At 40.0% G+C, this 17,168-nt stretch overlaps 1 long non-coding RNA gene across 2 annotated transcripts in view; it reads right to left on the bottom strand.

The window, feature by feature from the left end:
- The window catches only part of LOC123649228, a 31,097-nt gene extending 15,285 nt beyond the window's left edge, over positions 1-15,812 (bottom strand). For both annotated transcript variants that reach the window (XR_006738929.1, XR_006738930.1), the window contains exons 1-2: positions 15,612-15,812; positions 3,586-3,797 (exon numbers count right to left, since the gene is read on the bottom strand). This is a non-coding gene — a long non-coding RNA (uncharacterized LOC123649228). The remainder of the gene's footprint in view (positions 1-3,585; positions 3,798-15,611) is intronic.
- Between the last annotated feature and the right edge of the window lie 1,356 nt (positions 15,813-17,168).

The raw sequence follows: 17,168 nt of genomic DNA, 5'->3' as shown, positions 1-17,168 counted from the left end.
TAGTGGCACAGAAATAGACATACACAAAGATGCCCAGCCTCACTACTAATAAACAAAACCAAATTATAATGGCCATAAATTAAACAGTTCTAATATTATTAAGTGCTTGTAAGGAAGTAGAGCAACAGGAACTCTCTTGCACAACGGATGAGAGTAAAAATTAGCAAATTCTTTGGAGATCACTTGGGTATTAGGTGGTAACATAAGGTGCATACACCCTACAACCCAGCAATTCCACTCTTCATGTGTCCCCTGGCAAATTCTTGGAACATAAGATAGTACTATTTCTACTACAAGTGTAAAAGTATATAGTATGATGTGCTCCCACATTATAAAGTCATCTCCCATTAGTCTTTACCATGAAGTCAGAATAAACTTTAAATAACGTGGAGCATGTCACTATATTGCATGAATCAATGAGAGGAAGGCCAGTTTATCTGGAACGTAGAGGACAGAGGTTGGCATTAAGGAGAGCTGGAGAAGTGGGCGAGGCAGAGGACAGTCCAGCTGTGATGAGTGCAGTGCTGAAGAACGAGACAGTGAATGTGGCCAAGGATAAGACTGGAGACAGAGATGAAATGAGAAACTGCATGAGGAAGGAGAGCACTTCACTGGAGCACTTGGGATGAAGATATTAGAGATGGCGCAGTTCCCAGGTAAGACAAGACTGAAGATGGCCACACAGGATGGTGAGGTCGCTCCAGCGAACGGGAGTAAATATTATGAGGTTTACTGAGTCAGGGACTGTGGGTGCACTTCGGACGAAGTTGAATTTACCCAGGATTATTGCGCAATGTGGAAAGTAAAACTGTGAATCGGGTCCCAACGTCTGATCTGTGACTTCAACATCAGCTCCTGTATCACTGTTTCCTCTCTCTCCAAACCCCACTCTCCCGTGATCCCTCAGGGAGCAGTTTGCTGTGACTATCAGTGGTCGGCATGAAAGAGCCTTCAGAAAGTGTCCCTGCATCCCACTTTGTTTTTTACAAGAGTCAAGGTGGTGTTCCTCTTGTTCTCTGGGTGGCATATTAAGCAAAAGATGAGATGTTTGGGTGCTACTTCCCCTGGCCCAGTGACTGAATTACTTGTAGGGGCCCTTCCCCAATTTTCACTTTCCAGGGGTGCCTTAGATTGCTAAGATGTGTGAGTAAAGTTGAATCCAAATATTTGTGATCAACACAGGCAAAAGAGAACCATCTGAAATAGCATTAGTGATTGGTTTTCTTCAGGTACACTGTCTCATTTATTCGCAAGAATCTGTTGAGTCTGTGACTAGTATAAAATATTCTGTTAGGAAATATAAGAGCTTCCCCAAATAGACAGCTATATAGATAATAGACAGATTAGATAGAGAGATAGATACATAGAATGAAATAGAGATGGATAGATATGAGCCTAGATCCCATCTTGAGCATTTTATAACACAGCTGAAAAATCAATACCTAGGAATTTCATCCAACACAGCAGCAGCTGCAAATGGTTCCTACCCTCAAGGTATGCACATCTACTGGCAATATTTGTCATTTATCATAAATAATGCATGGAATATATACATATCTATATAATATTATATTTTCAAAAGCAAGATAGAATGATGGTTAAAATTGTGAGGTCTGGAGCCAGACTTTCTGGATTCAAAACCTGGCCCCACAATGTATAAACTAAGCATGTTCAGTAGCATTATTTGATCTCTCTATGCCTGAATTCCATCAGTAAAATCAAAATTATACTATCTAACTCAAAGTATTGTTTTAAGGATGAAAGAGTTAGTAGGAGCAAAGCTCTTAGCATAAGTAAAGCAATCATTAATAACACATTGCCTGACACATAAATGCTCAATTAGTGTTAGCCATTACCACAATGATATATTCACTATTTTAAATTATTATTACAACTGTTTTAAATTATCCTATATAAAGAAACAGGGCTATTCACTTTAAAGTAAAGGTCTTTGAGACAAATGACTACAGTGCTTAATATTTAAATTTTACAAGGTGAGTCCCCAAGCTCCATAAATAGAGACAAGCCATGAGTTAGACACTGGTTATGCCACTTTCAGGTGTTTAGCCTACCCAGCCTGAACAGCTCTGTCTTAAAAGAGCACATTTAGGGGAGTACAGTTAAACCTCACAGGTGCTAGCCTTCTCAGAACTGTCTCCCTTTTCTTCCGAAAGAAAACACTGACATCCACACACTAGTGAATGATAAGAGCCAGAGGTGAAGCCAAGACCTCATCAAAAAGGAAAATGAGATTCCCTCTTCACACCTTACCAGTAGGTGATGCTACTTAATATGACCTTGCAGCCCTTTGTTCAGGGTCCGATGAAATACCGCATCATGTTGAATCTAAGATGCCGTAAGTTGCAAGATGCACAGTACTTTATGCTCCATGAAAAGAGAAAAAAACATGCAGCCACATAAACTGTGGCATGCCTTCAATTGTAAGATACATCCTGATTTCTGGGATATTAGAATCTGAAAAAAATATGGGATTTGGGATTGATAAATTATGGTAATTTGCCCTAATTTGTCTATTTTTAAAAGTGCAGTAATTTTAACTGCCAGTGTTTAGAATTTACTCAGAATGAACAGCACCTGTGACCTTGGAAACCAATGGAGTCATGGTCATAAAGAGGTGTGGAGGTGACCAGGTTCTTCTTCAAGGATACATTCAACACAAATCGAATGTCCACCATGCCCAAGGCACTGTTCCAAGAGCAGGACAGAGCAGCTACCCTGCTAGAAAAGACCTCTGCTTGCATGGAACTCATCTTCTACTGCAGGAAACACAATGAACAAAGAAGAAATATAATTTCAGACAAGTTTTGGTAAGAAAAAACAGTGGTGAAAAGGGAGGGAGGATGCCAGTTAAGGGAGCAATGAGGAGAGGCTTCCCTGAAGACGTGACGTTTGAGCTGGGCCGGAGTGATGGAAAGGAGTGACGGAAAGGAGTCTGGCAAGAGAACGCTGAGGGGAAGTGCACCAGGCCCAGGGCGCAATGAGATTGGTGTCTTCAAGGAGTGGAAGGAAAGGGAGTAACTCTGGAGTATGGAGGATGCTCAGGAAAGTGGTAAAGATGAGATCAAAGAAGTAGGCAGAGGCCAGGTCCCTAGAGCCCAGCCTGCTGCCCCGCTTTCTGCACTCTAGGAGCCAGCAGAGCCTCGCTGGGAAGCCAGCCCATGGCAAAGGCACATCCTTCGGGTAGACAAAGTAGAAAATGGCGTCGGGTTGTTTACCAGGACTTAGCCCAGGGAGCAGAGCAGGGCCTGGGACAGACCTCACATTTATGTGGGGCATGATCCTGCTAATAAGAGTAAGGGAGACGCTGAGAGGAGGAAGGGAAGAGAACTATTCATTAGGCCAGATGTCTGTGGATGGAAGGCTATCCAGTGGAATTTTGTTTTTAAAAAACTTAAAAAGCCTAATAAAGTTATGGGAATGCAATTCAGGCATCTCCCTGATATGGTGAATTAAATAATTATTACCTGAAAATAAATGGAACTTCAACATTTTTAAATTTTAAAAGAAGTTGCAGTTACACTTAATTTGAGAACAGCAGTACACTGACAGACTGGGGCAGAGTACCTGATCAGCGCAGGAGCTCAGCACTCTTCTTGCTCTTTTCCTGTGGTGAACATTCTGTGTTTGCATGTAGCAGTGGCTCTCAGCAGGGTATACTGCTTTCCAGATGGCATTTTTTGAAGGTCTCTTTTGTTGTCACAATGATGGGATGTTTTACTTGTGTTTAGCAGGCAGAAAGCAGGGAGGCCAGACAATTTGCAATACATGGGACAGACCTGCAAAATGAATAATTACAGACAAATCTCAGACATCCCATGAGACATCCCTGCAGCTGAAAATCTGTTTATGTTTATCCGAGTTTGGATGCATGCTCTCTCCATTTTATGTGCAAACACAAAGTATTTTTGCATGGTTTTAATTAAGATATACTAAATTTTCCAAAAATATAACAACCAAGCAGATGGAAGGAAGAGCATACATTTTTTATAGATTTTTAGCAAGATTTGTTCACAGTAGCATGCTACACGAGATTCTGATATAACATAACCACAACACAGTATTGGGATGCCTTAGCTTTGCATTCATAGATCTATGTACTTTGTGAGAACTTATATTCTAGTGCCTTTTTAAAAATAAAAAGTTACTTTAAAAATAAAAAGTTGTGGAATTATATTGATTTTTTTAAGTTATGTGTGAGGTAGTTTATGTTATCTATTTCCATTGAAAATAATGGAGGTTATTACAAAATATTGAATATTTAAGATATAAGTTATTACAAAATAATTTGTTAAATTATTGTAAAATATTAACTATTTTTGTCATTATTGTTATAAGGAAGGCGCTTGTCTTTGATAGGGTTGAGAAGATTGTCCTTCCCTCAACCAGACTCCTTCACTTTAGAGACCACAGTCAGCCCTCCTGTTTTCCAGCTCACAGGCTGTCAGGCATCCCAGGGGATTTCCCCTGGGAACTTTGCCCATCCTAGCAGTGTGTGGCACCACACTTCACTCTGCCTTCTTATTTTTTATATTATATATATATATATTTATGGGATATAATGTTATATCTATAGATATGAATATAGATATAGATTGCAGAATGATTAAATCAAGGCAATGAACAGATTCATCACCTCCCCTATTTACCATTTTTCTGTAGTGAGAACATTTAGAATTTACTCTTTCAGCAATGTTGAAATATGTAATAAATTAACTACAGCCACCATGCTGCACAACAGATCACTAAAACATACTGCTCCTTTCGAAACTGAAACTTTGTGTCCTTCGACCAACATCTTCCCTTTCCTCTTCTACAACCATCCACCGACCCCACCCCTGCTACCCCTGGAAACCACGGTTCTACTCTGATTCTATGAGTTCAACTTTTTAAAATTCCACACATAAGTGAGATCATTTGATATTTGTCTTTCCATGCCTGGCTTATTTCACTTAGCATAAAGTCCTTCAGGCTCATCCACGCTGTTGCAAATGAAAAAATTTCCTTCTTTATTAAGGATGAATAGTATTTCATTGAGTATATATGCCACATTTTCTTCAATCATTCATCCAATGATGGACAGTTAGGTTGTTTCCATGTCTTGGCTATTGAGAATTATGCTGCAATGAACATATGAGTGCAGATATCTCTTTGAAATACTGATTTCAGTTCCTTTGGATGTATACTCAGTAGTGGGATTGCTGGATCATATGGCAGTTCTATTTTTACTTTTCTGTGGAACCTCCATGCTGTTTCCCATAAAGACTGTACCAATTTAAATTCCCACCAACAGTATGAAAGGGTTCTCTTTTCTCCATATCCTTGCCAATTCTTGTTATCTTTTGTCTTTCTTATCATAGCCAATTTAACTAGTATGAGGTGACATCTCATTGTGAATTTAATTTACATTGCCCTGATGATTAGTGATGAGTATTTTTTCATATATCTATTGGCTATTTGTATGTCTTCTTTTGGGAAATATCTGTTTCAGGCCCTTCACCCATTTTTTAATCATGTTATTTTTTTTTCTTGCTATTGAGTTCTCCAAATATTTTTTTAAGCTTAGAATTTGTATGGTTGGTGTCTTAGTCCATTTTGTGTTGCTATAAAAATGCGTGAGACAGGGTAATTTTTAACAAAAGCAGTTTATTTGGCTCATGGTCCTACAGGCTGTACAAGAAACATGGAACCAGCATCTGCTTGGCTTCTGGTGAGGGCCTCAGGCTGCTTCCACTCATGGTGGAAGGCAAAGTGGAGCTGGGTCCTGGGGTGGCACAGAGATCACATGGCAAGAGTGGGAACAAGGGGAGGGGAAGTTCCAGGATATTTTTAACAACCAGCTGTCATGGGAACTAGTACACCAAGAATTCACTCACCACCACCCCCCTAGGGAGGTCATTAATCTATTCATGAGGGATCTGCCCCCACGTCCCAAACACCTCCCATGGTAAGAGTGGGGACTTGTTACATTTTTATAACCAATTCCTTAGGAAATCACAGGATGCCATGCTGGTTACAAAAATGTAAGCAGTCCCCACTCTTACCATGAGCCCAAGCCTGGGTGAGAACTGCTTATGAGGACTAAAAGACATCGGGGATCAAATTTCAAAATGAGATTTGATGAGGACAAATATCCAAACCATAGCAGTTGGGCAGAGGCTTTATGGAGACAGGAGTGTTTTGCAATCATCTATCTGATTTCCTCACAGTCTTCAGAGACATGTTCCCTCTTAAGTAACCATACAGATGTCATTTGCCTTCCAGATGGTGCCTGAATTCAGAAATGTCCATAGCTCCAGTTCCTTCATTTTAGTTTCCAATGGTTTTACTTCTCCTTTACCTTCTACCTACAGATACCCTAATCCCAAAACTCACACACATCAGAGGCACATAAGCAGGTTCAGAAGTCTAGCTCTACTCCCAAAACAGAGGTAGATTTTGGCATTCCCAGGTTGTGCATGCATCCTGGCCTCTGATAATGAAGTTATGCTCAAAAAAATGCAGCTAAATTGCAGGCAAATACTGTTGAATGGAAAAGTCTTTTAAAATAATAATAATAATTTCTAATTTAATTGTAAAGCCATTTTTATTTAAAATAAGTATTAACAGTTCATTAACATGATTGTGTTCAATGATTTACATCAGCAGTCCCCAGCTTTTTGACACCAAGGACCAGTTTCACAGAAGACAATTTTTCAGTGGGCGAGAGGAGGGGAAGCAGCTGAGCTTAGCTGGTGATGCAGGCAATGGAGATGGCTGTAAATACAGATGAAGCTTGGTTCCCTTGCCCACAGCTCACCACTTGCTGTGTGGCCTGGTTCCCAACAGGCCATGGACTGATACTGGTCTGTGGCCCAAGGGTTGGGGACTGCAGATTTATACAACCATGTGGACTTCTCAATTCTTCTGAACTAAAAAGATTGAGTTCAAAGCAAATTTATGTAGAAAATTTTAAAAAATTTAAATTAAAAATTTAATTTAAAAATTAAATATTTTAATAAATGGTTGTATATTAATTCATCAAATAATCATGCTAATAGAACTGTTCTGCAAATCAATACAGGTAACATTTAGAATTTTATCCATATTCTGGAACATATTTTTCCAGACAAACTCATTATGATAATCCATTATGCCTTCCTTTTTTCAGAGGGAAAAATCTCAGAATTTTAAAAATATTTGTTCATACTTCAGAAATTTTGCTTGCAGAGAGAAAAATAAAATAAAATATAATAAAAATATGTGTTCAATGACAAGCATATAGGTTTTTAAATAGTGCCTTAATGTCCTAAATTGAAAAGACCTAAATAGTTGAACACTGTATTTGGAATACACAACGCATCAATGTGTAGGAATAACTCAAGAGAAAATGTGAGACTCTCCAGTGATAGCCCAAAAGTACAAAACAAGTAATTTTTACTACTATTCTACTATGATTTTTACTGTACTCTCATACATAAATTATTTATTTTATTGTAACCAATAACATGCATTTCAAACCCAAACTAATTAATGTTGTCTAATCAAAAGGCAAAATGTATGGGACTAATAGGCTGAGAAATAATAAAAACTTGTCATATCCAGTTATAAATATGTTTGTAAAAGTTTTGTAGTTTCCAGTGGTGTATAAATGTGCACTATGCTTTATGCAAAAGTCTTCCTCCATTTTACAATATCGTAGTGGATGTCATATAACTTCCATCTAAATCCATTGCATTAAAATAACAGAGTTGTGTTCAACTTTGCTAAGGTAAAAGAAGGTATCACAATTAAGGAAAGAATAATCTAATGAATGAAAACACAAAACACATGAAACACTGCTTACAATAAGGGAATCAACAACCAATTGGTTAATGAAATTTTGTCAATCCAGAGTTCTTAAAATCAGTCCTTGCACAAGGGTAATTAGTGGATGTTGGTGCAAGGATATCAAGATCAATATTTCACCCACAGCAGGATCCCTGGCGTGCTGGTGACTTTGGCCAACTTATTGTCTGTTTCCATTTATAATTTTGAAATATTAATAAAAGGGAATACTGGGTACATGAGAATCAATAAAAATATAAACAAAGTACTTTGAACTCCTTTAAAAATGATTTGATTTTATATTATAGCAAGGATTTGATAATTGTCAGTTTAACTGGTTGTTTCTGTTTATGCATATATTTTAGGCAATGGGTCAACAAACTTTCTCTATAGAGGGCAAGAAAGTAAATATTTTAGGTTTCGTGGGCTGTATGGCCATTGTAATGTGAAAGCAACCATAGACAATAAGCAAATAAACAAGCTTGGCTGTGTTTCAATAAAACATTACCTATAGATACTGAAATTTGAATATCATTCAATTCTTATGTGTCACAAAATATTGTTACTCTTCTGCTTTTTTAGCCATTTACACACGTAAAATATATTCTTCACTTATGAGCCATTTAAAACTGGGCAGCAGATTTGGTCTGTGAGCCATTTTGCTGAAATATTGTAGGACTAAATAAATAAACAAACAAACAAACATCAGGGAAAAAAATAATCACAGCAAATTAAAACTGAAATGTCCTGATATTTTATAGTTTATATATTTAAGAAACACTCAAGAATATCTTCCTCTATTTGGAAAGAATCCTGATAATTTGCACATTGCCAATAAAAACTGGTAAAGCCAAAAGAAACATTTTTAAACTAATACTTTTTTAAATAAAGTTCCTTAAGCATGTTAGAAGAGAGACTGAAATTCCTCTTCCCTTATAGAAAATATTAAATTGTTGTCTTATGAAGATGTGATTAAAGAATACATAGCAAAACAGGTAGAGAAATATTATAGAAGTATATCAGGTGGTAAATTAATGCATATATTATTTTTCTGGATTTACGATGTTTGTGGTATTTTATTCAACATTTAAAAAACTTATAATTTGTGTAGGTTCTAAATAAATTCTAAATAAATATTCATTCTAATATTTTAAATTTATTCTAAATATTCATTTTCATACTTAAATTTTATTGCTAATTATATATTCCCTTTTGTAGAAAGCCCTAAGATGCATAAAAGATTTAAGCATCACAAAACCTGTAACAGTCCCTCCTCTGCAGATGATTTCATTCAAACATGTGGCAAGCTATAAAAATTTGTGTCTTTTATGTCTCCAAAATTTATATTTCTAGCCCAGATCTTGCCCCAAACTATATAGACATATATGTTTTATAATATTTATGAATATTTGAGGAAAATTACAGCAGGTACCTAAGGGATTGTTTATAGAATTAATATTTTATGCTGGCATAATCACTTTAACTTTAAAAATGAGCAATTACATCAGGGATAAAGCACATTTTTTAAAGGACTAGATTATATACTTAAATACTTGATTTTATTAAACTTTTTAATAATTAGAAACAATTATATTCTTAAAAAATCATATTTTAACCTGAAATACATTGGCACAGTTTCTTCTTGTAACCCCTCCCTGCCTTGGAGGACTCCAGCATGACTTGATGTTAGTTGTGTCAATTGCATACTGAGTTTCCCAACATTGTTCACAACTAAGACCCAAAGATTGTCTTGGAGAGTCATAACAATGAAGTGATTAAGGACATGGGCTCTGGACTCAAAAATGCCTGTGTTCAAGACTCAGATTCTCCATTTATTCCCTGTATGCCTCCCTTGACCTCATCTAATTGTTATGAACATTAAATGAGATAATGTTGTAAATTCCCAACAGAGTAAGCACTCAATAAATTTAGCTGTTAATATGATGGTGATGAAGAAGGTGGAGGAAGAGGAGGAAGAGGGGGAAGGGGGAAAGGGAGTAACCAGGATGAGAAAGTCACAGCTCAGTGATAAATCTCTTTAGGTGTCTCTTAGAGTCAAAGGGATGAAGAAGGGTGGGAAGAACATGACGTGATGCGTGGGTAGCATTCTTGGTCTTTGCTGATGGGCAGGTGCAACTTTAGAGGTGGCACTGGGGATGGGATTATTTGACACTTGAACTTGCGGTGCTACTCTCCTGGTTATCTCAGGCCACCAAGCAAGTGTCCAAGTGCCATCTGGGACAATGCAGCTGTGGATTCCAAGATTATTGTAGATGGTATTCTTGTGCTGTCTGTAACATCAAATAGTTCACGTATTCATTTCGGTGCATTTCTATGGACAGTGTTTGAAGTGGGGAATGAGGGTAAGAATAACTCAGAAATATACAGAGGATTTGTGACAACAAGGATGAACCTGGAGGACATTGTGTTAAGTGAAATAATCCAGGAACAGAAAGACAAATACTGTATGTGGAATCTAAAAAAGTCAAACTCGTGGAAGTGGAGAATAGAATGGTGGTTACCAAGGGTTAGGAGTGGGTGGGGACTGAGGAGATGTTGGTCAAAGGATACAAAATTTCAGTTAGAATGAGGAATAAATTCAAGAGATCTATTGTACATTATGGTGATTACAGTTAACAACAATGCATTGTATTTTTGAAAATCACCAAGAGTAGATTTTAAATGTTCTCACCACAAAAAAATAAGTATGTGAGGTCATGCATGTAAATTAATTTGGTTTAGTCATTCCACAATGTATACATATATCCAAACGTCATGTTGTTACTGTAAATTTATACAATTTTTCTCAATTAAAAAAGCAAAATAAATAAATATGCAGATGAATTTAAATATGTCCGCATCAGTCTGAATCTCTTAAACAATGGCCTATCGTCCATATTCAGTCAGAACAACATGATGAGGATGAGGACTTTGAGCTGTGCTGGTGAATGGCAGTCCATGAGACCAACTTCACCCCAACACTGGAGCCAAACACTCATGAATTCTGACCTCACTGTGACCATGGGCAGTCTGTCCACATTCTTGGCCACCATTTCTAATTTATAAAATGATAAATTGTTACTAAGATTCCCTCAAGCTCCAAAACCTGATGATTTAATGGGACACATGTGTGAGGTTGAAGGCTCAAGTTAGGCAGTATGTGACAATAAAACAGATACAAGGCAAAAAGCTACCTCTGAATTTGAAGCTGCCTCTGTGGTCTCATTAGCAATGTAACCACGTGAGAGAACCAGACAGGATGGTCAACCGTATTTTGTGTCACTGTACGTTTGTTACCTGTACAAACAGATGTATCTGCATAGATTGTGCCTCTAAACTAATTTTTAGGACCATTATAAAAACACACAATCAAAGTAACATTCAGAAGTGCTTCTTGTAATATAGTTCTTATGGGAAAAGATGTATATGGCTGCCATCTATGATGAAAGTTAGTATTACTAATTCCTGACGATTTATAAAACAACAAAATGAAACCCAAGGACAGTAACTACTCTTTCATGTGCCATGGAGCATCTGCAAAATCAGTACTGACAGTATGCACCAGGAGCAAACGAATTCACTGAAGCAGAAAAGAACTTAATTAGCATCATCCTATTATCTCAAAACCTCTGAAAAAAAATAAGCTCCTATGTGATTTCTCCTGATTTGCAAATCATGCTTTTAAAAAAAAAAACAGCAGGACTTAAAGAAAAAAACACATAGATTATTTTACTACCAACAGCAACTCTCAAAGAAGTACCCAGTGCTGCTGAGGGGAGTGTTGATGCAGCTTCCAACAGGCAGCCACACTGCCCTGGCAGCAGGCCCAGCAGGCACTGCTCTCCAGCAGTGAAACCGCCCTCACTGCCACTGGGAGAATGACCCAACCAGCAGGAACAGAAGCACAGTCTCTCAACACTATCATCCAATCCCATCATCTCTTTGTGCATTCTTACCAGCACTTGGGAGGCCCAGACTGTCTCTTTTGAAAATTCCTTTCCTTACATTTGTTTTTAATAAAGATGTCCTCCAAATCATATCAAACCAAGCTGTCAAGTATAAATTTGGGTGCACCCAGTGCAAATATTTGCTGGAATATAAGCAGATGACTGATGGTTCAAACACCAACAATTCTAGACAGCATTATGCAGTTTTTCTACCCTTCTGCTGCTTTGCTACTATGATTTATTAAATACTGCACTGGCCCAGATGAACCACCAAAATACTACTCACTTCAACTGATAGAAGAAAATAGATTTATAAAATATACTGTTTAGAAAATGGTCAATCACCTTGAAAAAAATCCTTTTTGCTTTAGAAAAGGATTTGGTATACTAAAGTTCAAGTGGATGGAACAAATTCACAGGTCCTCCTTCATTCATAGATATGAAATCTACATGGGTGTGCATGAATTTCCCCCAGAAATGCCTGCCCCCCAAAACTGGTAGAGGAATATCTTATTTCATCGTCCCTAAGTTAGTTGAGAAGGTTTCAATGACAGCAACAGGGGTAGTCACAATGCCAAGGAGGGGCAAGCAGGAGAAGGCCATGTCCCTCTGCCCTGGCCACGGCCCTCCACCAGGCATGGACTGTCATAGCAGCACGATCTTCCCAATTCCTCCCTATCATGACTCCCTCCTGCTCCAGATTCCACCTTGTTTACCCCATTCTCTGTAAGAAAATGCCTTGTAGGCTCACTAAATCAGGATTTCCTCTGAAATTTAGAGGAATATTATATCAAATAGGGCTTTCCAGAGAACCAGAACCAGTAGGCTCTCTACAGAAACATAGAAAGAGATTTATTATGAGGGAGTGTCCTATGTGATTACGGAGACTGAGAAGTTCCAAGATCTTTTGTCTGCAAACTAAACACCAGGAAAGCTGGTGGTATAATGGCATCTGAGTTCCAAGGCCCAAGAATCCAGAGCTCTGATGTCCGAGGGCAGGAGAAGATGGATGCTCCAGCTCAGAGAGAGTGAATTTGCCCTTCCTCTGCCTTTTTGTTCTAGTCAGACCCTCAATGCACTGGATGATGCCCACCCACATTGGTGACAGTGGATCTTCTTTACTCAGTCTACCTACTCTAATGCTCATTGCTTCTGGAAACATTCTCACAGACACACCCAGAAATAATGTCTCACCAGCTATCTTGACATCTGTTAGCCAGCCAAGTTGACACTTAAAATTAGCCATCACAAATATGATTTCAAATGCTATTTTTACACTGATATTCTAATAGACCTACCATCATCACATATGTGTCCCCTCACTTCTCCCACAAGGTCTAAAGGGAAAAGCAGGAAAGGAAAGGAAAAAGAAATAGCTAAGGTAAATTCTTACCAAAAAGAAAAAATCCAAAGGTCCCTGTGTGTGCTCCTAGGAAAAAAATGTAAAGAAGTGCCAAGCTCTGGTTTCCTTAAAGAGTGGAGTTAGCTCTGGCTCTGGAGAGGCCATTAGCACAGGGGTAGACACTGACAAGATGCGTTGTCTATAACAACCCCTGCTCTACCAAAATATCTTGATGTTTCAAGGTAGAAGAAGAAGGTGAAGAAGAATATTTGAAATTAAAATTGACATGCATTTTGGTACTGTGTTGAAAATAAAATCACTACACATAATGTGACTTTGATGTAAAAAGAGTTGCAAAAAGCTACCTTAGGACTACACCTCATTCATAAGTTGATGGCTGCCTATATCTTTGCCCAACCCAGTGGGCTGAGCACTGTGATGGTGCTGGACAGGTGGTCATGAACAGACCACACAGCGTCTTATCCCCTTTTTGCCAAAGAAGACACAGGTGTCATCTGGTGTAGTCTGAATGAGTTAATATGGCCCCAGATAAATTTACTTGGTAGAAGAAAGTAGATTATCTTGCAGGCCTCAGACTGTGGACCATGTAAAAGAAGGGGCCCACTCAACCAAAAGAATACTGCTAAAGAATATATGTTCTATGAAAATATTTCTAAAAATATATATAGCTGTGAAAAGTGCCTTGCATGTAATGGTTTTCAATACAAATCTAATCTAGCTGCTGAGAATTCTACCATTCACATGCAAAAGTATACAAGGACGTAACTTCTCCTTTGTTGTATCATACTTTCATCAGTTAGGTGGTGTGTATGTTGTTTTAATAAGCACACCCATTTGTTTTTCAGTCTTACGGAAACTCTTCCACTAACAGAAATCCTTTTGATATTTTTAAATTCCAGGTTGTGTATTATGGCATCTTTAACTTTTAATGTAATTGCTCTTGAAATTTACAAAAAGATTTTGATGTCTTAATTTTCTTAAGAAAATATTAACTCACATGGAAGGTATGGACTTTTATGGCTGATTTTTCCTCTAAACTAACCACCAATTTATTAAACTAATAGCCTTCCCAGAGTTTTTTCTTATTTTTTTGCATCTCTGTTTTCCCCTACCTCCCAATAAAAGTTACAGAAAAGTAACACAGCAATACTTGGCAGGGTGATTTATGATAAATAAATATTCCCTCCAACTATTTTCATTTCATATTTTTCAATTATTATTGCCAATGTAAAGTTATATAGCACCAGAGGGTTTTATTTTTTGTCTGAAAATTCTACCTCTATTTGCACTTTTAGATAAGAGCAAAATTTCTTATTCTCAAGTTTTTTTTATTTATCATGATTATTATTATTTTTATTTATTTATTTTGGGGACAGTCTCACTCTGTTACCCTGGGTAGAGTGCAATGGTGTCACTGTAGCTCACTACAACCTCAAACTCCTGGGCTCAAGTGATCTTCCTGCCTCAGGCTCCCGAGCAGCTCAGACTACTGGTGTGCACCCTGGCTTATTTTTTCTATTTTTAGTAGAGACAGGGTGTCGCTCTTGCTCAGGCTGGTCTTGAACTCCTAAGCTCAAGCGATCCTCCATCCTCCTGCCTCGGCCTCCCAGAGTGCTAGGATTACAGAGGTGAACCACCGCGCCTGGCCTTGGAGTGTTTTTTTAAATACACATCAAAATCATTGGTTAACTTCTCCACATTGGAACCCAAATTCCTAATCTACTTAAAACTATGCAGTTTATTCTAGACTCATTAGATCCCAGGCTTTTAGGGATTTTGTCCACTAGTACATTGCAGAAAGAAATTTTTATTAATTTCAGTCTAAGTCTGGTCACAAAGCCTGCGCTGTAGCCACGTGCGCACTACGCTAGCAGCCACAGCAACGGAGAAGCCAATAGGCTCAAGGCCTTTCTGGGACTTTGCCACACCTTTACTTTGGCAAGGGACAGCTTCCTGACACTTTCAGTTTCTCCATGACGGTAATATAACGAATGTACACCGTCACCATTTGCTAAACGAAACAAATAAGATACAGTGATAGAATAAAATTGCTCTGCCTCATTAATCAAATCCTTCCCCGATCTTTCTTCTTCTTCTGACCAAACATAATGCAATTCTTCTCTTAAGTTAAACTGCTGTTTTTCATGCTCATGAGGCTATTCGGGAAGGTTAAACTTTATTGTTCTGCCAATTTCGGGTAAATTCAAATCACAGAATGCCGATTGCCACTGGGAGGCAGTGTGGCGTCACGGAGAACTCTCGGGACGCGGTGCCTGCCCACCAGAATTCAGCTCTCACCCTCACCCCTCGCGAGCCGGGCAACCCGGTCTGAGCGCTTTGACATTTCTCCGTTTCCTTCTAAATGGGATGTGGTGAGGCTTTAATGAAACGACCAGGCCCTTAACAAATGTGGCTTTCTCCCCACAGCCTCCTCCCATTTTTCCTCCTCGTCCCCCTTTCCTCAGCTGCCCCCTTACCTTTCATTCAAAGAAGTTAGCACGTCGGTCTCTGCCATCCACGGCACTGGTGCAGCCCACACTGCTTTGGGACACTTGTCGTGAAAATTCTGAAAGGCATGGTTATCTCTTTAGGTGGGAGCCACAGTTTCCAACTATCTTCAGCAACTGAAAAAGGCTGGTCAGGTAGGTAATGCTTGTGAATTGAACATAAAAGTTGTCCCTTACATAAAACGGAAACTTTTATATGAGACACAGTTTTCTGATATGTTGTCCCTTTGTCATATTTATATCTTTCGGAAATGTCACAAGAAAACATCCAGTGAGAAAGCTAGCGCAAAATCTCTGCCGTCGGGGCTCCTCTGCCCGGGGTCTCGCCGGCCAGGCGCATGCGCAAACGTGGTCCAGCCGCCCGGCCACCAGAGGGCGGGAGCGGCGGGGAGACCACAACTCCCAGCATGCCTCGCGAAGGCCCGCTTCCGCCTGCGGCTAAGCGCGCGTCCGAGCGCTTTCCACCGTGAGGGGGCCTGGCTGTTCCCCAACCTCTCCTGCCTGCGGGGAGCAGCGTAGTCAGGCCGGTCCGTGTCACCCTGTAACTGGGACACGTTGTCTCCAGGAGATGCCGGCCTTCAACTTGCCTTGCCCGAAGTTTGATTCTTTACAGACCAGCCGGCGGCTGGGGACCTCGCCCAGCTCGCTCACGGTTGCCATGGGAATGCCCGCCGTCCCCGGCGTCCACAGGACTCCGCCCCTTTCCCCCCGCCCCTCCCCCTCCCCCGGCCGTGCCTCAGTGGGCGCGGGGCTGGCGCCCCTTGGGCCTGGCAGTTCCAGGCGTTTCGGGAGCCCCGGCAGGAAGCTCCCCGTAAGCGTGTGGAACCTTAAGTTCATGCCTCAAATGAAAATAGCGGGTCCCCGGGAAGCTGGCACTTGCCTTTGAAAGCCACCTTTCCCTCTCTCCCTCAGAGATGTCGCACACCCCACAGGGATGTCACCCGGCACCTCGGCCGGCCGCACGTGCCACCCCTGGGGCGGGCCTCTGGAGGAACACTCCTGCCACGGGGACAGGACCGCTTCCTCCAGCCAGGACACTCCGCCGCCCCTCTGTCCCCGGCCAGGCTGCGTCCCAGGACTCGGGGTCCTAGTGTGGACCTCCTGGCGTGATTACCACAGGCCCACAGCACCCCGAGTGCCCCCTGGTCCTTCCCCAAACGTTGGGACAGTTCGGGCACTGCGGTAAGGGACAGCGTCTGCATTTCTGCCCTGAACGAGGCGCCCGTGGTAGTTCTTTTCACGTCCGTTTTTAAATAGCCCTTCGGAGCCACTTTTAATAATGTGCTGTTGGAACTTAACAGTGATAATTCTCTTGATCCGTTTTTCCATTTAGCTTTTCGGATTAAAACTACACTACCGTATGCTTCTGAAACTGGAGTGGGCACAGCCTCAGTTCTGTGCAGGGAGGATGCAGGCAAGCAGACTGTGTGTGGTAGAACTTAATGACTCACCAATTTTACTGCAAGATCTGGAAGAAAAAATTTAAGTGATTTCTAAGATAAGAAATGAAAACTTGGAAACAAGGCT

The sequence above is a fragment of the Lemur catta genome, chromosome 13 (genome assembly GCF_020740605.2).
Source record: "Lemur catta isolate mLemCat1 chromosome 13, mLemCat1.pri, whole genome shotgun sequence".
Lineage (NCBI taxonomy): Eukaryota > Metazoa > Chordata > Mammalia > Primates > Lemuridae > Lemur > Lemur catta.
This window is presented reverse-complemented; position numbering and strand designations above follow the sequence as displayed.